We start from the raw sequence: 27607 nt of genomic DNA, 5'->3' as shown, positions 1-27607 counted from the left end.
GAAAAGGATCCACTTAGACCTGAAACGGGACTTTTACTTTTTGCCCCCACTGAACCTGAACTTCAAAGTTGGCCCAGATAAGTTCTTCAGGCTAAGTCGGTGAAAATTACCCTTATGAAAAACACTAACAGGTTTGCAAGAAGAAAAAAAAAATCAAGGCGAAACGAATAAATACAAAACGTTAATACCAAGGAGAGCAATGGAAGACATTTGATGCACTAAATCCAAGTCAACTAGTTCATTTTTTTCTGCCAAGGAAACAGAGCTGTCTCATCACAGTTTTGCCTGTTTGCTCTTTTAAATTTTGGTTCTTCATCTTGTTTCAATCGAGATTAAAAAAGCAGTAGCAAGAGGAAAATGCACATAGACAGAAGGATTGGCAAGAACGTCTCTGTTAAACGCTGCATCGGGCAGGCAGCAACTGCACAGCTGTACTTTAATAACTCATCTCTTGTACAACAAGGATGCTTTAAGGAAAACTGTGCTTATGTAGAAAAAAAAAAAACAAAACAAAACACGACAACAAACAAAGGTTTAGTTGCTATTCCCAGAGAAGTATGTTTCTGTTAGAAGCTACAGCGCAGTTCTCTGTCTGGAGGACTGATCTGAATGCTGGCTCACTGGCCTAGATTGCTTTTCAAGATGATACCATACTGTGGGAGTAGAGTTTAGGAGAGCTAAAAATGGGGTGCTTGGACTCACTTGGACATGGAATTTTCCTCTACCAGCAGACAACTGCAGTAACCGATAAATTAGGTTTGTGCAATTATCTAATTATCTATTATCTAAGTTCAGACAACTGAACGGGTCCACCAGGACCCTGAATGAACAGAACTACGGAATATGGAACAGCAAACCAGCAGCATACATGTGTTCTCTAAGTGCCTCCTTCTCTCTAAGGTTCATCCAAAGCAGAAAAACCTGACCAAAGTATAAAAAAAAATAAAAATCCTGGATTACATTTTGCACTAACCTCCTCTGCAGATTTACAGCCATCTGGATGGTCCACAAGCACTGGTGGTGAAATCCCACTGCATTGCCGTAGAGCACCCGTGGTAGGAACCATAGAGCAACAGACTGGTCTAGGCCATTCTGCCATCAACAGAGAAGCCACAGAGGTCTTCCATCCACAATGTCTTAAGGCTGTCCTAAAAGAAGAACAGAAATTCAGATAAGTTCCAAATTCAACTCTGGCAAACCTTGAGGTGAAAGGGGAAGGTCGGGAAAGTTTCCCAACTATTTAAGACTGCAAAATCCTGACTACTGTGCAAGGGAGAAGGAGCCAAAAGACTGCTGCTAAAAAGAGCCTGTGAGGAAAACAACATATGCAGGGTAGAGTAGAGAGGTAGAACAAGTCATCAACATTTTGTAGCCTTTCAGATTATATGATTTGAGTAGGAGGACTGCCTGTCCTCCTAAATAAGCAGTTATCTATTTTTGAGTTCTATATATGTCGCCCTCTATCCAATCATGAGCACTTAGCACAACAAACTGGGAACTGTTCCCCATAAGGCTAGAAAACAGCCTCTTCATGGCACACATGCACACGAGCGGCTCTCTAGAAGATCATTCTTTTGGGCTACATTTTTCCATATGTATTGTAGTCTGCAGATGTATTTTCCCACGTTCTTTCATCTCTCACCCACAGTTTAAACATTAGCATTCATAATGGCAGCTCGGGGGGAAAGCGTTATTAAGCTAACCCCGACGTGATGCTTAAGAGCTGATGATTTTTCAAATCTAAAAATGTGACACCTGAAAAATGATCTCTGAGGCTCTCCAAGTGTAAGCTGTTAAAATTTTAGCAACATCGCATGAAGCAATTCTTTCTAATCTCTTCCTTTGCTCGGTTAATGCGCCAACACCTGAAGGAAATTCTAAGCAGCTGAAAAGGAAACAAAACATCTTAACAGAGGCAAGAAAGCAGATTTTTCAATTTTTAATACAAGCGTAACTTGCCTACACTTAGGTAATACTAGCCATGTGTTATGAGCTTATCTGTGTTTGTTGTATATGTGAACACAGAAGAATAAACTTGAATAACTTAATATCTGTTTAAACTGATAATTTTCTGTATTCCCTGCCAGATAAAAAAACAGGTGAGACGGAAAAAAAAAATAAAGATGCTGTAAGCACTATGATAACATAACAGCATGGATGAAATACATGGTAAGCAAAGGTAAGATTGGCAGTGAAAGAAAAGGTGTTTGTCAACTGCTTATTCCAAAACAAATTATTACTTTACCTGCCTCAGTATAGGGACAACTATAATACTTGACAGTTTCCTATTTTTTTGCGTATCAAAGAAGAAAAGGCAAATGTATCAACTCAAATTTTTGCTGCATTTCAGAATAAATTACCCCAATATCGGTACTATTCCTATTCTATCTGCATGCATTAAGCAGATCTACATTCACAGAAATAGCTTGCAGTCCGAGTTTCAAAAGAACTGATTCCAGATCTTCTGGGAGTAAAAAGAATACCAACAATCCTTTAAAGAAAAATAATAATTCAAAGAGCCAGAAGAATAAGCTTCCCAAGATGGCACAAGGCACACCCAACAGGACAATCAATAACAACTGGTGCCTTTCTGAAAGCGTTTGCTTTAAGAGATCATGACATAAATCCAAAGAGACTTAACCATCTTTGTTAAAGCAAATTAGTCACAGCCTTCAAGAAGGTTAAATACAAAGACTAGGTTCTATACATCACTATAATTTACGCCCTGCTTTCAGTTAGGTTGGAGTTAATTTTCCTCCTAGTAGCTGGTAGGGTGCTATGTTTGGGATTTAGGATGAGAAGAGTGCTGATAACACCCCGATGCTTTAATTGTCACAGAGCAGTGCTTACACCAAGCCAAGGACGTTTCAGCTTCTTGCTCTGTCCTGCCAGCGGGCAGGCTGGGGGTGCAGCAGGAGCTGGGAGGGGACAGATCCAGGACAGGTGACCCAAACTGGCCAAAGGGGTATTCCATACCATCTGACGTCATGCTAAACAATATATAGGGGTGGCTAGCCGGGGGAGGGGGCCAGACTGCTCAGGGTTAGGCTGGGCATCGGTCAGCGGGTGGTGAGCAATTGCACTGTGCATCACTTGTTTTGTGCACATTATTAGTAGTAGTACTACTATCATTATTATTATTATTTTCTTTTCTGTCCTAATAAACTGCCTCTATCTCAACCCACAGGCTTCATTTTCCTGATTCTCTCCCCCATCCCAGAGAGGGAGGGAGGAGGGTGAGCGAACAGCAGTGTGGTGCTTTGCCACCAGCCAGGTTAAACCGCAACATATACAATACAAAAATCAGTGTCATTCACAGTAAGTTAGCTTTTTTATATCACTTTTTGCAGTAAAACTTAGGTGCCTTACACAGGTGGAGAATATGATCCATCCTTAGAGATGGGGAAACTGGGAAGAGATATTAGCTGCTGTCCATTACAGGATAAGCCTTTGGCCGTGCTGGGATCAAGCTTTCTCTCTGGTCAGAAGTTTTAACCTAAATATTTACCTATATGTCTATCTGGTTAGATGAATATTCATCTTTTAGGGACATGGCTGATTTATATATTTGTTCAGAGGATCTGAAGATGACACGCTCTTTGTTCAGTGCTGTCAGGTGTCAGCCCATCAATAACTGGACAGAAACAGCTCTTACAAAACAAGCAAGCACACAAGAAGCTAGCAAGGAGAGCAGAACACACAAAGAAAGGGTTGTGTCGGCATTACCAAGCACGGCACACCTACCAGGGCAAATGTTTGCCTTCTTGCAGTGAACTTCCACGTGCTTAAAAGCTTAGTTTCCCTTGATCTTCTCCTTGAGTTACAAAAATACCAGTTCAATCATTCCTTCCGCACGCTATCTTTTCTAAATCTCCAGTCATTAGCTTTGGTCTCCTGAGGCAAATTAACCGTGCCTCCAACCTTCCTCAAGTACAATGGCCCAAACTCATACAGCACTTTAACCTTGCAATAAACTACAGAGCAGAAGATCCAGCTACACGTGTCCTACAGATTATACCGCCCTATATTCGTACTAATACACACACACACACCTCTCCTCCTGAGCAACACTGCATTGTTAACACTCATTAATTCTTAATCCACGGGTTGTCCTAGGCTGGGGTAGATGATGTAGTGGCAGGAACTACTTCAACAGTCGTTTCCCGTCTTCTACTTTTATGTTATTTTTACCTAAAACTGAAACAGTTCACTTATTCTACTAAACCACATCCTATTCTTTCAGGCCATCTTTCCAACACTTGAGATTCTTCTGAATTGTCATCTTGACTTCAGATGTACCCGAATTTATTCCCAAAGGCCAGTTCTCAAGTTTTGTTACCCAGTTCACCACCAACAACAATGAACTGCAAGAGCTACACAACCCCCCACAGAAAATCCTTTCCCCCTCTGAAAGCGAACCACTGAGAAAGAACCCCGGCTACTGCTAACTGAACGATTTTGCACACATCCTAAAATAGCCTTTTTTTTATCTAGGCCATGTTTCCTTAGCTTGCTCTGTAAGAGCATCACATGTGGCTTTCTCCAGTCCACAAGCTTCCTGCTGTGGAGGAAGTCAGATTGGTTTGATCATGTGTCTCTGAGACTCACAATAAGGCTTCCAAGTTTGCTTCCCCAAACTGCACAGTCAAAGAGAAGACTGTCTTACCTGCCACTACGCCTCTTCCCTATCTCTCTGGATTTTCCAACACATTCTGCCAAGAACAAAAATTAAGGCACAGTAGAACTAGCTGATAATTTTCTCATGGTTCAGGCTTAAAACAAAAGCAATCTCAGCCCGAAATGGGTAAAAAGAAACCAGTCTGAAGAAGCTGCACTGTGACTTTCCATTTCTTTGATGTAAAACTTAAGTAACCCAGAAAATAGTCACAACCTATACCCACTGTTGATGTAGGCAGGCAAGTGGCTTTGGAGACCGGGAAGTGAGAATATACAGGTGAGCAAAAAGAATAAAGCTCCTACTGCCACAGCAGTCACGAGTACTTACGCTAGGGTTACCCGTAAGCACAAGTTTTCAATGCTCTGTACCATGTTACACTGCTGCACCATTCAAAGTGAAGACTTCTTGCTCTTCAAACTGTGCTTAAAAGCAGTCTACAGAATAAAACCAAGTTTTTGGAGCTGGGATGTTAGAATCTGGAAAGATGGCACCCGAGCAGCTTCTGCTTGTAAGAAGTTCCCACATGGGGTCCAAGTGCTTGGCAGAATGAAAATTACATAAGGATGACTTGTGGCAGCGATCTCCCTTACCAGTCACGTTTACTGCCCTGTTTTATACCCCATTACTACCAGCTAAACCTTCTGCCAGCCCATGCACAAGCCCCTCTGCAGAACAGCTGAGGCACCCGCTGGAAAGGGCACCCATCTCTGACGAAAGGTTATTTTGGGCAACGAGAATTGGTGTGTCAGGGAATCCAGTACTTGGAGCTTTTATTTAAGCCTCAACAAATTTCAGCCAGACATTTCAATGCGCTGGCCTGATGCAGACAGCAGAAGGCACGGTGTTTGCAGACCACAAGAAATAATTGTCTCCCATTCAAGCCTCTATACTACACAGCCTCAATATTTGCATTGCTATTATTCAGAAAACATTAACCGTGCCAGAAGGAAGTTAATAACAGCAACAATCATGCCGAGCTACTTCTGCACAACGAGATGTCTGTTCCTAACCATCCCTCGTTATCCCACTTTCACCTCTGCCTAAACACAATACGCATCACTAAAAAACACAGGCACTCCATTATCCTTGCAGTCAGTACAGTCAATTTATGTTTATTCAATGACATTTTCCCCCCCCAAAAAAAAATAATCACACACCTGCCATGAAGAACATAACCAAGTCTATTTTATCAGCTTATTTTTCTACAGGCTCAGGCCAGTGGCACTGCCCTGCACACAGTCCGAAATACCAGAGCAAGGGAGTGAAAAGGAAAGTACAAAAAGAGAAAAATTATTAGCCTGCCATGAAACTCCAGAGAGGGACCAGATTTATAACGCTGAGAAAATTGCGTCTTCTACCTGTTGGTCTAGAAGTGACCGACAATACAAATAAAAGCAGAACGTACAGCGCAAACTGTGGTTTACTTCCATAATTCTCCGTGGCTTCATCTTATATAGAAAGAGGGCAAGGAAAATAATCAGCTGAGTAAGCCTTTCTTAGCGGAGACAACACAAGCACTTATTTTGCATGCAGTTTGTCAGAAAAAAAAAAAGTAAAGATTTAGAGGCATCGTTTAAATTACAATCAACAAATCATAAATACTGGTGTGTTTTTTAGGAGATGTAAAGTACATGCTGCTATCACGCTACCTCCCCCAAACTTGTACAAAACTGTCAAGGTAACAGTCATTTTACTCAGGCTGATATCTGAAGCATATGCCCTTACTTCTCTTGGCCATCCTCAGTAGGTTGGTCACCAAGAAAGCAAGAATTTGGGCAAGCAGAGCCGCGCAGAGCGCAGCAGCGCCTTCCTCTCACAGGCCTCCTGCCTTCTCCTGTTGTCTGGGGACACTGACTCAAAGCAACACAAGCCAACCCACAGATTCCTCTGTAAGTAAATATTATTTTTTAGAAGTCAACTGTAAAATACTCCCCCATCCCCAATCAGGACTAGAGCAAAGCTCATTTTCACGCTGCTGAGAGTACTACGCTCCTGGAAAGCACAAGAAAAAAAAAAACAAAAAACACACCAGACAATCTACTATTCTCAGCATTAAGGCATCTGCTATCACATTCACCATCATTACTAGCAAATCTCTTGGGAAATACCTATTTTCTAAACTGCAACAGTACGCAGGCAGAATTGCACAACAATTAAAATGATAAAAGGTATCTTTCCAAACCCCACAACCGCTCTCCAAAAAAAAAAAATCCGAATTATTTGCAGGTCAGGAGAGGCTTTCTCAACTCTCAGGACACAAAAAGGCGAGCAAAGCAATGAGCATAACCAGTTTGTTTTGATAGCACTAACGTATATGAGCCTGAAGCACGAGCCTGGAGCATCGAGGGCCCCGGCCTGCCTGCTCTCAGCAGGGCCATCAACAAAGAGCTGTGTGTTGGCTGCCGGGAGCTGGCAGACACCCCCTGCACCTTTTCTTCAGCCACCAGGAAACACTGCCCGCATTGTTCCGCCAGCAGGCAAAACAACCAGCCCGGATTCATATGGAGGACGTGAGCCACAGAGCAAAACGCAACCGGCACCTCTCGGTCCCTCCAGCTGACACAGCGGCCGCGAGGACAGGCCGGAGGAGTGAGGAAGTAAGCAAGAAGTCCCCTTCCAGCAGGGGGGGGGGGAAAAAGCCAGAAAAGCCAGAATGGCAACGGCATTAAACCAAGCAGCAGCAACCAGGGAGAACCTCAACCCCTTCCTGCATGCCAGCTGTATTAAAATCACTCGCGGCCAACCTCGCAAAATTGCGTGTCCTGTGGTGATCGGTGCTTTGTGCAACGCCCAGCAGAGCTTCAGGAAAGCCGTGTGCTCTCTTCTCAGGTTGAATAACCAACCAAATAATTTGTAACGCCTTGTATTCCGATCCGATCCAAGTGAAGAACACGCAAACAAAACCAACAGAATAAAAAGCTACAGGGGAATGATGTGGGAGAATAGCTTTGGGGAAAAAAAAAATGTACCCTAGTTGTTGTCATACCCAAGTTCTCCATTCCCACTGATGATTTTTTTTTTTTTAAATTGAACTAGAGAGAATGAGGTAACTACAAACATTTCCTGTTACGTCAGTGATGACAGGGGGGATGCAAAATTACAGAAGTTCAACCAACTATGTCACAACATGCTGCCTGAGAGATCACAGCCCCAGCCTTCCACAGACCAAGAAGTCAGCTTGCATTAGCAACAGGCAATAATGGGATAATAAAATGGTATCAATTCTGTCTTATCAGTAGGGAAAGGGAACAACTGAGCTGTTCTACTTCTAACCAAAAGCTTATTTTTCCAAAATCCCCCCCAATCCAATTTTAGTGTAGACTATAGCACACTAATGAACGCAAAAAAGAGTGGGAGGAGGGGATACCTACGCGAGACCCTAAGACTTAGCACTCACAACAATCAGCACTTGAGATAAATCGACTGCTCATCTCGTACAAGCAAATGTCAGATTTACACAACGCTTCTCAACATTTACAAAGGATCTCGACAACATAATATTTTGTCATGAAGATCATAAACGGAGCGCTAAGTGGTATAAAGTCCCCAATGTAAAGCCACTGCTCCACACATCTAATTGTCTGCTTAGATGCTGAGAAATCATTTCCCCCAGCACACGGGCATAAAAGTCACTACTTTCTATTCAGCTCTCTACCTTAATTGCGAAAGAAATATTAATAGCAGAGAGTGCTCATTCCAAACTATATAATTTATGGCTGTGTACAGAGCTAAGAAAGGCTGCTTACATATTTACTAACTTAGGAACTAAATCTAACCATAAAAGACTCGTATATAAAATAGGAAGTATTCTCTTGGAAGGTATAATTAGCAGTTGTTAATCAAGAGGAAAAGGAGAAAATAGTATTCTTGTCCAGAAGCTTTTATGAAGCCCTAAATTATCACAGGTTGGAGCATTAATATTTCCATTACATACTGGGGGACTAGAGTCAGCTGTCCAAGAGGTGAACAAGCAGATCATAACTCCGAAGTCCAAAATAATTTACTGTTTGTTAGAAGGACTTTAACTCAGTGAATGGTAAGCTTACAGAACATGAAAGTAAACCTCAAAAAAAAATAAAACTTGGCACAGAACACAAAAATAATATCTAGAATCTCCACTACCAAAAAAAAGTCTGGGCTATGGATCCAGCTCTTTGAAAAGATTGATGCTTCAGCGAAACAATTTGTGGGAGGGAAATCCATGGGAGTGGAGAAGGAATGGTTTGCTGCCTTCTGTCGGATTTTAAAAATTTCAGTAGGGCCGTCTGTCAGTGTCAACAGCAGCCTGCATGCCCTAAAACAACAAACTGCTTAAGCGAGCATATGTCTTCAGACACATAAATACTAACCCTCCCACAGAAACTCTAGTTTGGGATATCTTCATCTGTCTCCCGGCAAAGCCCTGCTGCCTGCGACGGGATGGGAAATTTGGCTGAGCTGACAAATGGCTATCATTTCTCATTTGCGAGAGCAGGGAGATCACTTTAAAAACGCTCCTCCGTTCCTCTAAGTGCAGGCAGGCAGGCAAACGTGTTCTGGCTTCAGGTGAGATAATGGTCCCTATGTCAGGAAGCTGTGTTTGCTGCAAAGGAACACAGGAAGCGTTACGTTATCAAGTTCCAGAAACAATGGATTCGCTCGGTAATACCCATCCCAGCTCCTTTCTCGCCCTTTTCTATAAAATCAGGAGCAGGCAGTTGAAACAGAAGACTTGGAGCTATTAGCGCTGTCATAACAAGGATGAGGAAACTGTAACAACAAAGCAGTGAATTAGCTCTCCTACAAAAAAGAAGAAAGAAAAAAAAAATCCCTGCTGTTTGAACGTAGCCTTTGGCAACGCAGCAACACAGGCTATAGTTTCCCAAATCATGCTGCAAATCTTAAGGTTTCTTCCTAGAAATACCCTATTTTCACTGAGCTTACTAGTTGCTGAGCCAGGCAGCCAGCTGTTCGCAGTGCATTTCTATTTCACACACACAAACCCGAAAGATATTTCAGTATCCAGGAAGGAAGGCGTGCAGTTTATATACACATCATGCCTAAAATTAAGTTTAAAAAAAAAAAAGAAAATCAGCAGTGCGGCTCAAGGAAAGCACTGTAATGTCCCGCAGCCCCTCAGCATTTGTTTATTGTCCCCACAATGCTTCCTCCTTTCTGGAAACGCCCCCTCTGGATACAGGTTAAAGGTAATTTAACACGGAAATGACCTGTAATCCAGAAACCCCCACCATCTCTGTCACCATACAGGCTTTGGGAAGGGAAAGAGTGGCCACGTCCATTTCTCTGTTCACTTGGGACGGGTTGCCCAGGGAGGTGGTGGAGTCACCATCCCTGGGGGTGCTCAAGGAGAGGTTGGACGTGGTGCTTGGGGATATGGCTTAGTGGGTGACACTGGTGGTAGGGATGGTTGGACCAGGTGATCTTGGAGGTCTCTTCCAACCTGACTGATTCTGTGATTCAGCAGCAGTGCCCAAGTGACATGCTCATGAAGCAACATCTTCAATTTTGTGATCTCCCACTGTTTCTTTCACTAAATTTCAGCACACTTGTTGCTTGGTGATTCTGTCTTCTCTAAACGTTTCTTTCTTCAGTTATTCTGTATCTGAGCTCATCTTCTTTCAGATGCTCTTCAGCAGCTGCTGTGGGCGAGGCAGGCTGTGAATTAGATCCTAACAGCGAGAGGGAAGCACCATTAATCTGATACCTGGTAGGCTGCTTCAGGCTCTGAGAAACTTCCCCTGTTGGCAATCCTCATCAACTATTCTGACAACTCCAACCATTTAGCATTTTCCACAGCTGGAAAGACGCCAGTTTTATCAACGCCCACTTCACCAAAACACCTGGGCTTGTTCAAGGGTAAGGAATGATTTGGGTTTGAATGCTCTAGAAAGGGATTAAACAGGCTCCTTCAATACAGAAACCTGCCCTAAGGTACACCAAAAGTTAAAGTTGTAACGTGAATGCAGAACGTTTAAGTTTCAAATCAACCCCTAAAAATAAAGATCCTAAAGCTAAAAGAACCAGCGCCTCAGCTAGGATAGGTACCTGCTATTTTGTAAGGAGAGGCAAGGACAGTGAGAACTACCACAAAAATAAGATCTGAACATTTTATTTGATAAGTAGGTATTCCTGCTACACAACACTTCAGCTTCCAGAAACTGAATTATAAACAGACTCTAAATAAAAAGATGAATTAAATATAATCCCTTTCAGCAATACCCTTGAGCACCTTTCATACTCATGGGAAAATGGCATACAGACTAGAAATTTCTATTCTGTTTTTCATACTATTTCAACAATATTCTGCTTATCAAGAAGGGACACAGCAAATAAGATCGCAAAAGGCTGAAATTCAGTGATATCTTCAGCACGTGTATGAGACAGAAAACTCCAATTATTTAGAGAGCACGAACGTTTCACTTCTTACATAATTACCTTGTCTGTCTGGTTGGGACTAACGTGTAATTTTTTGCTAAGGAGACATCATCTCTTATCCAAACAGATCACCTCTCTCACCCATCTCCTCAAAGACTACTCCAACCTACCCCAGGGCTGTAACGATGTGCCCTGTGCTGTAAATGAAGGCAGACGGTATGATCCCTGTACCGCATTTCACTGGAGTGTACAAGTTCCTCCCATTTTTTGCAAAGATCCCGCTGATATTTTCCTCAATATCACAGCTCACCATCTTGGGCTGGAATTATATCAAATTCTCTAGCATTTAGAGTAATTACCTCTACTTTTTGTTGCATTTCCAGAAAGCACGAGCAAGCACTAAAAGGAAACCAAGTCCTCCAGCTAGTAAATTTTGGACTTTTGTCAGTGAGTCAGGAGGGGTGAGAAAGGAGGTCAAAGTGTTTTTTTTTCTACCTGACATTGTCCAGACAGGTTAATTATACCAGTCAAAACTTTCATCTGCCAACGGGGAGATTCTCCCCACTGCCTACAGTCTCTTAATAGTTTGGGGATTTGCAAATTCTCTTTTACTAATTAGTTTGCTATACAACGATAGCTGTTGCTCTTTGACAAAACAGCTATTGACATCCTATTTAGCCATTTAAGTACTTGTGGTATCCTCTAGAGCAGGAGATTTACATTTTATTTCCTTTCAGTTCTTCTGTTTCCTCCTCTGCCTGGTTTTCTGCTGCCTGCCTCCTGTTCAGCTGCAGTTGGAGCCTGCAACTTCAGACGACGAGAAGGGAGATGTCATTGCTCCTTTCACATTGCTCACTGCAGTCATCCAAGGAAGCCTGGAGATCATGGTTTTAGTCTCATCAGTGCAATCTTCCTTTTTATATATATATATTTTTTTGACCGGAGTTCCAGCATTTGACCATTTACAGCTTGCACACTCACTGAAATTATCACAAGCTGAGGAGGAGCCAACATCAATATTTCAGTATCCTGTGACCCCGTCATATACTTTACAAGGCCCCGAAAAGCGTGTTAACAAACCACAAAGACTACCAGAATGAAGGGAAGTTTGAACGTAACAATGTATGAACACCTTAAGACAACCTATGCTTTTCCTTATGATTTGCTTATTTCATGGCTTGAAACTACCAACTCCTTTGGTGATAAGCTTTTTGACGACAAGGATGTTATGTTATGTAGTATATGTAGAAATAGCAAAGAATTCAGGTAAAAACAGAAAGTAAGGGTAAGAACACTTAAAAATATGCCCGCTCTTATGTTAACATTGGGTTTCTCACTACCAAAGAAGCCCCTAAAAATCACATCATTTAGCCACACTCTTTCAGGAAAGTGAGAGAACATTATAAACAGTTAAACTTATTTGTAATATGGGACGTAAAAGTGTTCCCTAATAGTTTCTGGGACACCGATGTGCAGACTATACACCCACCAGAGAAACTAGTTCATAATTAAATATCTAATAATTGAATTTAAAGAAAGTCCAAGCAGTTTCTTTATTCATTTTCTCATGCCTCCTTTCTGTGCAAGTAGCTCCCCCAGTTAAAAAGTCAACCTCAGTTCTCCTAATGCTGTAAGGTACCCTGTTTACTCTTAATGAAGGAAATACTCGTACAAAGATGGTGAATTGAGCTTCAAACATTTGTTTTCCTCGTGGTATTCAGAAAGTAAGTAATCTAGGTTATCACGATCCCTAACCGCATCACCTTATGTTCGTTCACGTATGAACAGTACATTAATCTTGTCTTCATCTTGCTACAGTCTGCTTTCCTGCCTTTTTTTTTCCCCTCTCAAAAGCAGAACAGGAGATAGTGTACCCACCAAATAGCCAGATTATACACCAATTACCTCTTCAAAGAGCAAACTATTCCCATTTAAACATGTATGTCTGCAATAAATTCAGGTTTAAAGGTTCATAAGCAAACTATGGAAGCTTTGTGTTGGGGAGAAGAAACAGGACCAACTATTCATTAAACCAAGCAGTGCGTTAACTTGTAGCACTGTGATCTTCTAAAAAAGTTCCCTGTAGCAACAGCTGGCTGGCCCTTTTTTAAAAAAAATAATTTAAAAGGACCAGCTGCAAAAAGAGCAGCAGCATGCTGAAAAAGTATCTTGTGGAATGCTGATGCTCAGAAATAAATTAGTGTATCCACAAGCAGCCCTTGCTAAAAAAAAAAAAAAAAAAAAAAAAAAAAGCTATCCTGCCTTGTGAAACACAGAATTAGTGACCTGATCTCCCACAGACTGCAGCCTCCAATGATAACCTCAGCCCCTTGTGAGCTCTTCCTCCACTCCTCAGCTCCCCAGACCTCCGTTCCCCACGTGATGCTGTCATCTCTCTCATGTGTCGCTTAATTACCAGCTCGGCAGGAGGTACCGCATGCTATGGTTTGTTCCAAGGTTTGTGTGCGCCATCTGGTCAGTCAAAACAAAATAATATGAAACAAAATTGGTGAACTTGCAGACCAGAAGAGAACAGGCAACTGTTGAGCTCACCCTACAGCCTCCGTAGAGAGTGCGAAACATGGTTTTCTTCTGCTGAAGCAACAATTTTCTGCACACCTCTGGCAACTTAATATTTTTGTCAATTAACATGACTAAAAGCATCCTAACAAACTGGGGGTGAGGAGACAGCCCATGGGGGAAGAGTGATGGAGGACCAAAGGTGAACAGAGCAGATCACACTGTATCAAATGGCTTTGGCACAAGAAGAGTTGCCATTTTAATGCCTTCACGTTTTCCCAAACATCCTTTAAAACTCTCTGTATAAAGTTCTTCTTCTGCAATTCTGCTCTCTCCTGAAAGTACCAATGTACTTTCTCCAGAAAGCTTCATGTACAGCAGATAAAGATTTTCAGACGCAGAGTTTTAAGACAGTCAGAAGCCCCTTCAGATTTATTTTCCTAACCTATACGCATTTGACTCCCTGAATGTTGAGTTTTTTCAGTAGTGTTCTTCTATAAGCATTCAAGCTTTTATTTATAAATACTTCCCTCCCCCTCTCCCTTGGAACAAATATCCCCTTTGGAAAAGGAAGATCATTATTCAACAACTATTTGCGTAAGACTGGCTAAACTTTCTCCTTCTTGTGCCTGAAAGAGACTGCTCAGCCCACAACAAGTTTCATGATGCCAAAGCAGCAGTCGCAGTTGATTTCAATTTACTTCAAGTGATACTGGTCATCACTTCTCCCTTAAGTGAGTATTGGCTTCCTCCCCTGGCATATCTTTGTTTATCTTTTATGTAATGGCTTAATACATTGTTAAGACACAAAAGAACTCATTAAGTCATTCAAAATACGCTGAAATATCTCCAGTAAATTAAATCATGTCAAGAACTCGTATACAAAGGAAAATGTAAGGCATTTTCTGAATACTCTCCAAGGGCGACCAGCATAGTAAGATGGACATTCTCCCTAACTTGACTGTAAGGTAATTTCCTTTCTTTCTCCCCAGTGAAAATCTCAAGTCATTCTAAAAAAGTGATGGTTTTTCCAAAAAAGGATGAGCTCAGTTTCAGATAGCCAGGTCTAAGATGCATAAAACTATATATATATATACATATATATATAAAACACCATTTTTATTATTTTGACTTCTTTCAGATGCATTTCTCCGCTGCCAATCTTGAACCCACATCTTTCTGAATAAAAACTAGTGACACATCCAACCACACATTACAGACCCATACAAACGGAAGAAGTGGAGAAATAACAACTTATGGGAATCTAAAACTGTTAAGCTGGCATGCCACAACAGTAATTGATAAGAGCTGTTTTAAACTACCAATTAGCCAGCATGGGTTACAAGTGTTGGACGCAGCAGCAAGCAGTCTCTTAGAATAACAAGAAATTGTTCTCGTTTCTGCTCCATAGAAATAGATTGCACAGCTCATCCCTGCAAACGCAAGTGGTGGTGAATCATAATTTCATTAGCCTCCACAACAAAAGATGGTTTGATTATAAGAAATTAGGCATCAAACATATTTACAGCCTCCATGTTGCAAATTCGGCTCGGAAGATCCCAAGGTCAAACATTTGATTTAGAAATCAGTGCCTGACTCGCATGCTATTGAAGTCTGGGCTCTTCTGCGTGGAAGTGGCAATACAGAAAGCCTGTTCGTTTAAATAAACATCCCATTGTGGTTTCTTTGTTTAAAAACACTAGTAATCCAAACTAGTGGATTAGCAAAGACTAGCGACTGCAGCTCCGCGCTACTCATTAACTCCAATAACATGAGGTATGCTGCAAAAAAAAAAATAAAAATAAAAGGCATTGTTTTCCCAGCAGAAGTTGCGATGTTTTATGGCATTTTCAACAAAGAGGAAAATGTGGTTAAAACAAAAGTCTCTAGATGTCTTTCAAATATACATAACGCTCATGAAATGTAGAGAAACCATTGTTTCAGCCCTGAGTTCTTACTGTGTTTGGAAAAGCACAATTTGGGGGAAAAAAGGAATAGTCATGAAAGTCTAACGCTGTGTAAGAAAGCTTTGATATAATCCAGAGCAAGAAAATTACACATTATTGTACTTCTGTGAATCAGATCACAGCTGAGACTGGGACAATTGGTTTCTCTCACACAGCAGATTTCAAGCATCAACTGGTTGCAGCAAAGTGATTAGTTTTCCTGGACATGGGAAGACAAAATAGAGGATGTGATTTGACAACTCTGCAAAATTCAAAAGCAACTAAAAGAAAGAAACATTATGGGGTTGCTTTCTAAAAAGACTTCACAAATTTTCTGTGGTAGTCTGCTGGCGCTGCTGGACAGTCTCAGTACAAATTCGGTCTCACTCTTTAAGCTAACATTTTTCTGCAAGTACTTCAACTAGAACATACAAATGGTTTTAGAATTGATAAAATATTAATGCAGTTCCCAGCAATTCAATGAATCTATTCACAGCTGAACATCAAACACAGATTTTAGAGCATGTAAAACCCCTAATGAACACTAGTTTTTCTAACGCCATATGACCAATGCTCCTTCAGCCCTGAGCCCATCAGAATTACTCCGAAGGCTAGATTACCAGCCATTCGCTTTGGGACTCTGCTCAGTCACAGGAGCCCTGAAGTGGATCTATACTCTTTCAAAATATTTTAGCCCAACATTCATGAAATCACTGATGTCATGTTCAAATTAAATTGAAGGTGGAAAAAAAAAAAAAAAAAGAAAAGCATTTCTGATGAGTATGCTGTCTCATGTGTCAGCAGCTATTCCATTTCGTGGTGCTTTAGCATGGAGCCTGAGCTCTTACAATGAATCAAGAAGTCCTGCGCATCCTTCCTACCATGTTGCTCTCCCTGTTCACTCCAGTGCCCAAACACACTGCAGCAGAAGTTGAAGAAGAGACCACGGAGCAGCTTGGAGCTGTTTTCCTCAGCCTGTTCTTTAAAGAGGCCACAAACAGGCAGAATGAAGCCGAACCCCAAGCAAATGAAAGCTTTACGTAGTGTACTTCTCTATCCCACCTGTAACCCTTTTTACACATGAAATGATAACGTAGAAAGTGCTTAGCACTGGAGCAAGTTGTGATAAGAACCTAAAGGTTTGCTAAAGTTTGGAGAAAGATACAAAGCATACACCATTTTGGCCCGCATTAGGGCTCCTGAAGGTAGCACTGTCCCTTCCCACTCCCTAACGTTACCAGCTGCACGACTTAGCCCTCCGCATGCTGTTCCCAAGAGCTTCACTTCAGGAAATTTTCCACAAAATCAAACGCTCAGAAATGTCAGTCTGACAAAGGGCTCCAACTTCAGAGCTTTTCTTTGCGGGCAAAGAGCTTTCAGTGGCAGATCCATTTTTCCTCAAAACGTTTGTTTCAAATAAATGTACTTAAACTGTAGTACCTCTGCCGCACTTTAAGGAGTTTAATATCTTCTAGCGTGGACATGCGTACATCGTGCTATCTCCAGAATTTGGAAACTGAAAATAAAAGAGGTTTACTAAGCTATTAAAAAATGCAGGTACTTCAATTAGTAAACTTAAGGTCTGGGAGCTCTTTAAGAAAAAAGTGTAAGAGTGTATTGGAAAAGGCATGAACAAAGACAACGGTTTCCATCATTTTTTTTGGCTATTCTACATCTATCTATTATTTCAAACACTTCTTCGGTACAGGACTGTTGTGGTATGCAGCCTTCAACCATTTTTAAGAGATAAAGATAGCAGACGTTCACTTCCCTCACACGACATTAGAGTTTAAAACCACTAAATGGCCTTTTTTAAAAAAGTTCTGTGGACGCGTGCCCTTAATATTTTAACACCAGTCACTACCTCACAAACTGGACACGCAAAGCAGCATTCCAGTCAGCACAAATTGCAGTAATTTCTTGCAGAAGTACTGTCTGGAGACAGGAGTCAAAGCTGAGCTTTGCGCTTCGAATTAGGATTCAGCTTCTGCGTTTGAGAAGTGTATCAATCCCAATTACTCTGAGTACATAATGAACAGAAAATTAAATAAATCCATTAGCTTAATCTTAACCTAAATGAGTCCTTAAAGATGCTTAAAAAATGCCTCTATACTGAATGCTCGCTCTTTGATGTATTTAATCCAGAAGTGTCACGAGCAGGATATGGGCGTAAGATCCCAGGTTGTTCTGAATGCTAAATTATTCATCATGGCAATCAAACCCTTGAACATCAGAGTGAAAGCACAACTCTGACCAATCACAACTAATTTGCACTTGAACCCTCGCAAGACTCAGAAGTCTATCGTACTTGTAAGAAGAAAAAAGAAAAACAAAACGCATGCACCATTAGCTAGCAAAGCTAAGAAATGACCAGATGAGATTGCATCAGTTTGTCATCCACTTTTGGCAGGGGTGGGAGATGACTTTCTGGTCAGTCTTAGTCATTGCGCATCCTGGCCACTGCGGGTATACTCATTTCAGAATCCTTTGTGGAGACACCTGATTAAGACCAGTAATAGATACCTCTTTCTCTTCGTATAGCTCCGTGGACATTTGATTAATTTTTCATTCTGCTTCTCAGTCAGCCCCTTCGCTCATGAGCACTTCCAAACCTCTCTTTACCTGCTGGCAGTCAAATCCAACCTGTTGCCAATACTCTCCTCCCCAGTTTGCTCCTCACACGACCTTCCAAAAAACCTAAGCCTTGCTTCCCTCTCCCTGCGAGAAGCCTGGTATTAACACACCCTTTCTAATTCCCCGTGTAATTCTGGTTGTCATTTACAGCCTGCACCGCGGTATTGCTAGCATGTGTGCAATCTCAGATGGCATGAAGAAAGATAAGATAATGAAGACCTGTGGCTGTGGAAAAGTAAACAGACTCGGATTCAAATTCTGCAGGCTCTGCTGGCCTCGACCATGCTGTGCCTGTAAAATGAGGCTAGCATTGCCTTCTCATGTAGCAGTCCTTAACACGAGGTATTTATGCGCTGTGATATTTCCATAACTCCCGCGGCTGCTGGGAGGCACCAGCTGAAGCTCCGGAGCCTTTTCTGATGCAGCACAAGAAGAATCAAAGACCAGGACACAGTCTCTTGCTTGCCTGCAACAAGTTTTCCACGGGGAACTCGGATGCTGTGTATCATCCCGATTCGGTTGTTCCACAAAACTGCGATGACAAACTCTGTTGCGTGACTTCAGCAGCAATTTGGGAACTGCTGGAACTTAGCGTGAAAACAGCACTGCATCCTGTTACAGAGGAATACTGAGTAAGTTTTCTAACTCAGCGAGGTTTCTGAGAGTTGATGCCAGCATGGCAGAGGAAAACATGGGAAAACACTTCCCCCCTTACCTAGGGATGAGTTTCCCATCAGCTGATCCTACAGCCTGAACTTCCACAGCAGCACACTGTCTGCTGCTGCTGCTTTATCTGCTCTTCACTGACCTTAACTTCTCACGGAGGAATAAGCACAGGCTCGAGGAGCATCAGATTAGGCAGGACAGCAGCCTGCAACACAGATAGCGCTCAAAACCCCTACCTGCGTATATCTTCAAAGTGCTGGAAGAGAGCTGATAGCAAAGGAAGAATACACAAGCTGAAACCATCAATGAGAGTAGCAGCGGTCATTAAACTCGAATTTCAGTGAGAAAGCACCATTATAGAGCTCTGACTATTCAGGATAACTTTCATTTCCCCAGAAATAAAGCGAAACACTCTACTACCAAAATCAAATACCTTGGCAAAAAAAAGTTTTGAAGCCACTTCACAGTCATGTTGGATTAACATAGTTCCATACCTACCATTTAAAGGCAGAAAAGAGAACAAATATATTCTTTTAATGCTTCAAAATAAAGCTCTGGGTAACAGGAGCAATGGTGACAGGTGACACCCGGAGACCCCCTTTGGAGATGGCCTTGCCTAGGGTGCCTTTTCTTAACCAGCCAGGTCAAATCTCCTTGCGCGCTTGCTTTCAGTGACACCTGAGGTTTTATCAGCTAAATGCAACTTCTTACACTGGCTCCACAGGCCCTTCAGACAAAGGCACAAGAAACCCGAGTCACATTTCCCACAAGAAAGTAGGAACCACCGCTGGGTGATCCGCAGAGCTTTAACAATTCAAGTTCCTTCTCCTTGGCAGATCACGCCTCGAGGAGCTGGGGGGGAGTTAGCACAACACACACGCGAGGTATTTATGCAGTGCTCAAAGTCACAAGCCTCTAATTCAACTGAAAGTAAATGCCCCTTAAGAGTATCCGTATTTCATGGCGCAAAAACGTATTTAAGCGATCAAAAAGTGAATAATAGAGCAGTTAGCCAGCTCTTTAATACATTAGCTAAAAGTATATCAATTGCATTGATTTTTATGATGGGCTGATTTCACATAATGGACTAAGCTGGCTAGAAAGACTGTAAAAGGGGAAAAATGCTTTGCTAGAATTAGTGGGAGGTGGCGTCAAAATGCTTTTAAGACACGCATACAGTTAAAACATTTTATTTGGGGATGTTAAATTTAGAATACTACTGTCAAGAACAGGTTTGGTGCTCAAGTCGAGTAAAAGCCACGATCACAACTCTGCAGAGATAAAGCAAAATATCACGGAAATCTGGAAATTAAGTTCTATCTTTATTCTTTTATTCATAGCTACGAAGCAGAAAGCTTGGACTACAAGCACATCGTCAAAGCTCAGCACAGCAAAAGGTTAACAGGATGCCTCAAGGATCCATAAAGCAAGCTGCACGTAAAGGCAGTTATTAATGACCTGAGAAGTTAAAAACGTTCACAGTGATGGGAGCTCAGGCAAGCACAGAAGAACGAAAATGTAACTAACTGGGAGCTAATCAACCACAATGTACAAGCAACACGGCAGCAGATAAAATTCGGTGGTAATAAATGCAGAAGAAGTGGCCCTGAAAATTGAAGACGGAATAACCAGTATGGTCAGCAACTTATAAATTAAGTAGACCTAGCATAAACAAGAGGATTATGAGCATCCCTGTGGAAAGCGAGAAAGACCTGTGCTCGATATTAGAGTGGAGCTGTTGGAAATGAAAAACGTCAGGACTCCAGAGGAGCTAGCAAGTGCTAGCAAAACTGGGATATCTTCAGAAAAGTAGTGGGTCAGCCTCAGTGTCTCAGAAAGGCTGCTCTAGTTTTAGATTGTGTGGCTGAAGAAAACTTTTATGAAGAGATTAGAAATTAGTACTGGTAATATAAAGAATAATGAAGCAAGACATGAAAATATAAGTAGTTATTAGCAGACTAAGCAACAAACAGACTGGAAATTTACACCTGAAAGACTAAGAGGCAGGTCAGAGCTATGATTCTGGGATAGACAATGCATAAATTTCCGAAGTGATTTCTACAGTGTGCCTTTGTAACCCAGAATCTGCCAGCAGGGAAAGAAAGGCACTAAGGTGTGGGGAGCACCAAGTAAGGATTCACCTCTGCTGCTGTCAGGTATCAGCGTAAGGCCCTACCACAACAGAATTGCTCAGCACTGCTCCCGATTTCAGTTCACAGTTTAACACAAATAAAATAAAATTAAAAAAAAAACAAAAACACTCAGGAATTCTTGTTCAAAGCAAATGGCTCATAAGCATGAAAGAGCCCCATGCCCAGCAGCACCACTCCAGGTGCTAAAAGGTGTTTTCATCCCCCAAAAAGTGCCTTCTGTTTTGTAGGCCACACTGAAAGAAACAGGCTGAGGATGGCAGCAGCACCAAGACCATAACGTTTCAGTCCGGTGAATCAAACTTCTGTCCCAGGTGGATATTCTGGGACTTACCACGTGCACTTGAGATCTCTAAAAATACAAAATGCAAGATCTTGCAAGAATCTCTTGTCTCTTGAGCTACACTTAATTTAAATTACATTCAACCGAGCTAAGTGTTTGGAAGGATCCTATTTTTAGGCGAGTGTCCCTGGAGCTACTTTTTGTTCTCAACCCAAAGATAAACACCACGCTATTTCTGTGACAGAAGAAAGAAAAATATTTCACGAGTTTACAGCCGGCGTGCAGCTTGACCAACACGCATGCAACAAAGAAAGGACGGCAGCAGAGACGAGGAAGGAAGTTCTTCCAGCAAGAAGACAGCAGGGTACTATTTTACCCAGGCAGCAGCTTGGCACTCAAATTCACGCTGAAGCACCTCCGTTCTTCCCCCGTATAGCTGATATACAGCTGATAGCTGATTGCTGAACGAGCTCTAACAAACCCAGCCCGCGATGACTGAGGGCAGGGGGAAGAAGGGAGCTAGATGTTTGTCCGGGAGCAGCACCAGGCAGGCAATGGCTGTCACATGCTGCTCGTAAAACATTTCCACGCCAGTTTTTGAACCGGCACGCTCCAAATTAAGGAAGAAGGCGTCTTCCTTCACAGAGCCACAGTTGGGAAAAGCCAGGCAGCGTCCTGTAACAGCCTGGGTGTTATCACCTTGATCTCAAGGGTGGCTCGTCTGCGGCGTCCTTGCCAGGTGCCAGCTGGATCACCTCCTGGAGACGCTCACAGCGCACCAGCTCCCTGCCGACACTCACCTCAGGGAGATTTCTCCCCGACGTGCTCCCACCAACACGGTGGGAAGCCTGAGGAGACGCAGCGAGCTCGGCGCTACCCGTACCACTCCGGGGAGGACAGGAACCCAATTCCAAGCCACGGAAAGCGACGAGGCTGGCACCAGCAAAGCCCAAGGCTTTCTCCAGCATAAGCAGCCCTTTGTATCTGGCAGAAAGACGAGTCCTGAGGTGCTCCAGGCGTGCACGGTCCCCTCCGCCGCTGCAGCGGGCGCACGGCTTGGGTTTTGCACAGCTCCTGCGGTGCCAGCACCGCTCCCACAGGCACCAGGTGCCGGCTCGCTCGCCATAAAAGTTATTTCTCCCGGCAGCTGCCGCCCCAAACCCGCTTTGTGCTCCCACACCCGCACTCCACAAGCCCACAGCCTGACAGCTCCTGGGGCACGACCCCAGGCAGGGAAGGAGGGGGCCGGGGGCACACCCCCGGGGATGCGGGACGCGGGGGGGATAGCGGAGGGCTTTTAGGGTGTTTTTGGGGCAGGAACTCACCTCGGCGAGGCGGGAGGGACGCGGGTTGCCCGGCGCTGCCCTGCCTGCGGGCAGCAGCAGCAGCAGCGGCGGCGGCGGCGGCGGCGGCGGCGTGGGGGAGGCGCCGCCGCCGCCGTGGCGCAGCCGGGGCTGGGGCTGGAGCTGGGGCTGGGGCCGCCTCGGCCCCGCTCTTCCTGCGGCGCGGTCAGACGGAGCCCGGCGGAGCAGCAGCAGCAAGAGGAGGAGGAGAAGAAGCAGCAGCAGCAGCCACCGCCGCCTCCTCCTCGTCCTCCCTCAGCACCCCGGAGCCGGCAGCTGCGGTCCCCCGGCGGCGCCCGCTCCGCATCCCCCGAGCCCTGCGCGCAGCAGAAGCAGCAGCAGCGGCGGCGGTGCCCGTGGCCGAGCCCCGCTCAGCGCCGCGCCTCCATCACCGGCGGCAGGGAAGGGGGCGGCCGGCAGGAGGAGCCCGCCCGGCCCCGCTCCGCCCCGCCGCCGGGCCCGGATGTGGCGGAGGGAGAGGGAGGGAGGCAGGGAGGGAGGCTGGAGCCCCGCGGGGCCATGAGGCGCCGGGCCCCGTGTGGGGGGAGCATCCCCCCCCCGGGTGTGTAATGCCGCTGGGAGGCGGGTTTGGAAGCGGCAGTAATAAAATCTTTTGAGGCTGGAGTTGTGTGGGGTGTGTTGTCGCAAATCGTAAGGTTTATAGGTCAAAGTTGGTGTGCCTTGGCCGGCAAGAGTTTCCGCTGGGTCTCCTCCACAAGCAAACTCCATCTCTGAGGTGTCACTGTCACATCCTTAAAGACTTGCTCACAGAGCCCAGGAACCACGCTGTGCTCCTCACAAACAAACCCAACCATGTGTTGTAGGTACAATTTAAACCGAGAAAGGAAAAAAGCGAAGGTGTGCAGGCAAACACATAGCTGAGAGCTGAACACTGCCGCGCTGCTGCCATGGCCCTGCAGGGAACGGGGCTGATGCCCTCACCGATTGCTCCCCTTTGGGATCCTTCTCTTCAGCCACTGACTGGTTCTCGTCCTTCACCCAAAAAGCATTTACAGCAGCCACCATGCATACAGGATTTTTTATATCTAACCACAAGATTTATTACCAGCTCTCCTTGCATACATGCTACTTGCTCTCGCCACCCCTGAAAACACCTTCACAGAATCACAGAATTGTCTATGTTGGAAGAGACCTCACGATCATCGAGTCCAACCTCTGACCTAACACTAACCAGTCCTCCACTAAACCATATCCCTAAGCTCTACACCTAAACATCTTTTAAAGACCTCCAGGGATGGCGACTCCACCTTTTCCCTGGGCAGCCCGTTCCAATGCCTCACAACCCTCTCAGTAAAGAAGTTCTTCCTAACATCCAGACCTAAAACTCCCCTGGCTTGAGCCTTTATAAAGGCACTCAGACTTCTCAGGCACCCATCTGGGATACTCTTTCTCCAAGACAAAACCAGTGACACGATTCTTCAGAGACAGACACAGACGGAGGGTTCCTGAGGAGGGGAAATGGGGGAAATGTCTTGCCCAGATAAGCCGGGCATTACACCAGGAGCAGCTTTGCCGAACGTTGGTTGAAACAGTTTGCCTATTTGTGGTAAGATAAAGTGTGTTTCGACAAATGCTTAAAACTGCAGTCAGGTGACAGAGGCAACACGCATGTAGAAAATACCAAGCGGGACGAAGAGGCACACACATCCACTGGGGACCATGCATTATGACAGGCCGCTTCCCCCGCAGAGGGAACGCACACCCGTGCAAGAGCCATAGAGCTGCCTTCATTTAGCATTTATAGGCTGAGGGATGAGCCTGAGTGTGTTTATACACAGCCGGATAATATAAGAAGTATCAGGCTTTCCTGTGCCAAAACTGCGTGTTTCCAATTTACGCTCACAGTTTTAGCAAGAATGATTTATTGTATGCAAGCAGTTTACCATATGCAAGCAGCTTAACACTTGTTCCTTGATGGCTGCTGATGCCGTAGGATGTAGCCCAAATCCCTCTGGTGGAATGTCTTTATGCCACCCTGATTATCTGTGCTATTGCACTGCGACCAAGTCTGGGAAACTCCCTCAGCAAAAATGTTATCAGCTTCATGAAAAAGAAAAGTCGATGCAAAACCTCTAGATACAGCCAAAGACACTTTGAGAAGTGAAATGAATTCACTAAACCATGCAGATGAAAAGATGTAATTTTGGAGTAAGCGTACATTCAAAAATGCAGTCTATAATTTAAGGACTAGGTTTATGGCTTTTGTGTTAAGAGAAGTGCATTGAGATTCAGGTTTATGGATTGTGCAGCACTAGTAAATCAACTCTGTAAAATTATTATTGGAGGGATCTTTTCATATATGTACAAATTCAAGTCACAAGAACGAATAAACAGATTTTAAAAATCTTTGTGCTGTTTTGTAATTATAGTCACTGCTATCCTTCTGATTTCATGAGACGCAAATTATTCTGGGTAACGTACATACTGCACAATGCCTGGGGAGGAAAAAAAATAAATTAGATTTTTCTCGCTTTGGTTTCGTGTTTGTTGAGTCAGCTTAAGGCCGAGCTGTGCCACTCCTCTCGTGCGCCCAGAAGACCGCAAAAGACCAGGGACAAACAGCTTGTATGCTGCAGAGGGAAACCCGCTGGCAGCTGAAGGAAGGTGAACTGAAGGGGACAAAATGGCCCATGAGCTTTCCTAGGAAAGTCCCAGAGCCGCCAGGTTGATGGCAGATGAGGAACTCAAGTTCAGGCTACCTGCAAGGAAAACGGAGGCAGCTGGGGCCAGGACACCACTGACAGGGTACATGTAACTGGAATTCATGCTGATAGAGTGGTCAAGTGTCACAATGACAGCTGGAAGCTGCCATCGTGACAGGACTGGCATTAAATTGTGCCTCAGCTTAAGCGGGTAACTGTATCAGGGTCTGGCAATTTGCTGCCTCAGAACCTGAAGCAGCATCCCATTTGAGCTGAATGCAAGCAAGTGACCAAAATTGCCATAATGGAGGTCATTTTGCACTTATTCGGCGTTTAAGTGGTGCTCTTAAAAAACAACCTTAGAAATAAAAAGTGTATTTACATACCAGATACAATCACCTCTGGAAAAAGAAGAATGTAAACACGGCCTTCACGTCAACATTGGGGAAGTGTTTGTCCCTCTAGAACTAATTGCCAATGAAGAAACTGGTGTTTATTGTTGAGTTTGTTACAAAGAGGGTCATAAACTAACTTTATTATAGCAAACATTGTACTGTATTTGCATTATTTCCATCAGATTGTCTTTGTTTTACAAGCTGTCTGCAATAGCTGTTCTTGGAAGGTCTCCAACAAAGCATTCTCTTTGGGGCTACTAACTGCAAATAAGATTAAAGCTTAATATGTCTGGTAATCAGTTTTCTTTTAAAGCAATTTGATTTCTCATGGTCAGCTGGGATCCCCCGTATCCTCTTCTCTTCTATTTTTTCAACTTGCTGCTCTCAATAACCCAAAAAACAATTGCCAACGCAAGTACTTTCACTACCTTTCCTGAACTGAAGTGCCATCTGAGCGGTAGCCACACATGACTTCCACTCCAGAATCCAAGACTATTAAACTCCTTTTTTTTTTACTCCTCCAGCCAAGACAAGAAGAAAGTGTTTTATGTCCTCCATTTCTCCCAATGACATGAAACGAGTAAAAATGGGTAAAGGTCATGTGCTCAAACCTAGCAAACATGAGCAGGTAATCTCTCTACACCTCACCTATACCATCGATTTCCTCCAAAAGAGCTGCAGCTGTACTGGGTGAATTTTTCTTGACAGTGATGAAAATGCTCTTTTGGATGAATGGCAAGTAAGAAAGAAAGAAAAACACAAGAAGTTGACTTTCAAGAACCAGTTTCTACCCTCAAGGCTGCTGTGATCTCACTTCACTTGTAAGGGTGGGAGGCGGGAATGGCTGGGATCTGTTCTGGTTCCCCAGAGAAGAAAGTAGAGCACCTTGTCATTTCTCAGGGTACAAGGATCCCAGCACACTCACTTCCCATAGATTCTCCCGAAGCCCAAGAGTGCAATGCTCTTTTCTGCTTTGCTCTATTTCTTTGGAAAAGAGGGAGGAAGAACTGCTCTCCTTCGCCCTGTTCCTTTCCCAGTATCAGACTGGAACTAGGACACTGTTAAATACGTGGGGAGAAAGCTAAGGAAAGAAAAACAGTGAGACTGGACTGGGTAAGCCTAGCCCTATGGATATCCCACCAGTGTGACAACCTAGTAATTACTGAATTTGGTACTACGTTTGTCCAAACAGAACACCAGTCACACTGTGCTACTGCTACTGCTCTCTATTGTACCAGAGAAGAAGGGTTGGGAGTTGCACCAGTCCATGAACCATTAAGGAAAGCATCTGGTAAAAGAGGATGCTGTTGGTGACTCTTGAACTTTACTTTACTTTTTTCTTTTTAATATTCCTAAAATCCATCTTGACTGATACTATTCTTTCCCTATTTGACCTACTGAGGCAAACCACTGGAGCCCACCATTTTCAGTGTGTTAGTTCCTCATCGTGAGTTAGCTTCTCAAATCCCAGTCCTCAGCCTTTACTTTTGTTCATTCTCCTATTGAAACAAGCTTTAGGACAACATCAGAGCATTGGTGAACTTGTCAGTTTGGTCATCAGAGATCCAGGAGGACTTAAACCAAGTTTGCCAACAAACAAGGTTGCTTCCAAATAGAAACATTTCACAGACTAAACAGCAATATTCAAAATGTTTTATACCTGAAAAAAAAAAAAAAAAACTTTTAAAAAGTGCTTCCATCTCCATCTATGTTAAAACTGGAGCATATTCTTACAGGTTCTTACACAGCCTGCTGTTATTCCATATGTCATAATTTGTTTTGATACTTCTAAGATTGTATTACAGGAGAAAAAAAAAAAAAAAGAAGAGTGCTGTGTTTCTAGGATATTTCTGGCACAACAATGAAATGTTTCAGTATATTACAAAATATTTAATCCGATGTGAATATCCACAGCTACAAAATGTGGGCATTTAGACCACAAAACAACTATTAC

The 27607-nt window shown here is 43.5% G+C and overlaps 1 protein-coding gene across 3 annotated transcripts in view; it reads right to left on the bottom strand.

The window, feature by feature from the left end:
- The window catches only part of GALNT1 (polypeptide N-acetylgalactosaminyltransferase 1), an 81317-nt gene extending 58286 nt beyond the window's left edge, over positions 1-23031 (bottom strand). Inside the window, exons 1-2 of one of the 3 annotated variants that reach the window (XM_027451792.3) lie at positions 22578-23031; positions 974-1148 (exon numbers count right to left, since the gene is read on the bottom strand). The gene's annotated coding sequence lies outside the window, so the exon portion shown is untranslated. The remainder of the gene's footprint in view (positions 1-973; positions 1149-22577) is intronic. The other 2 variants (XM_038174758.2, XM_038174759.2) reach the window with 2 other exon arrangements.
- Positions 23032-27607: the final 4576 nt, after the last annotated feature.

This window comes from Anas platyrhynchos, chromosome 2 (assembly GCF_047663525.1).
Source record: "Anas platyrhynchos isolate ZD024472 breed Pekin duck chromosome 2, IASCAAS_PekinDuck_T2T, whole genome shotgun sequence".
NCBI lineage: Eukaryota > Metazoa > Chordata > Aves > Anseriformes > Anatidae > Anas > Anas platyrhynchos.
The sequence above is the reverse complement of the archived record's forward strand: the minus strand, read 5'-3'. Positions and strand labels throughout refer to the sequence as shown.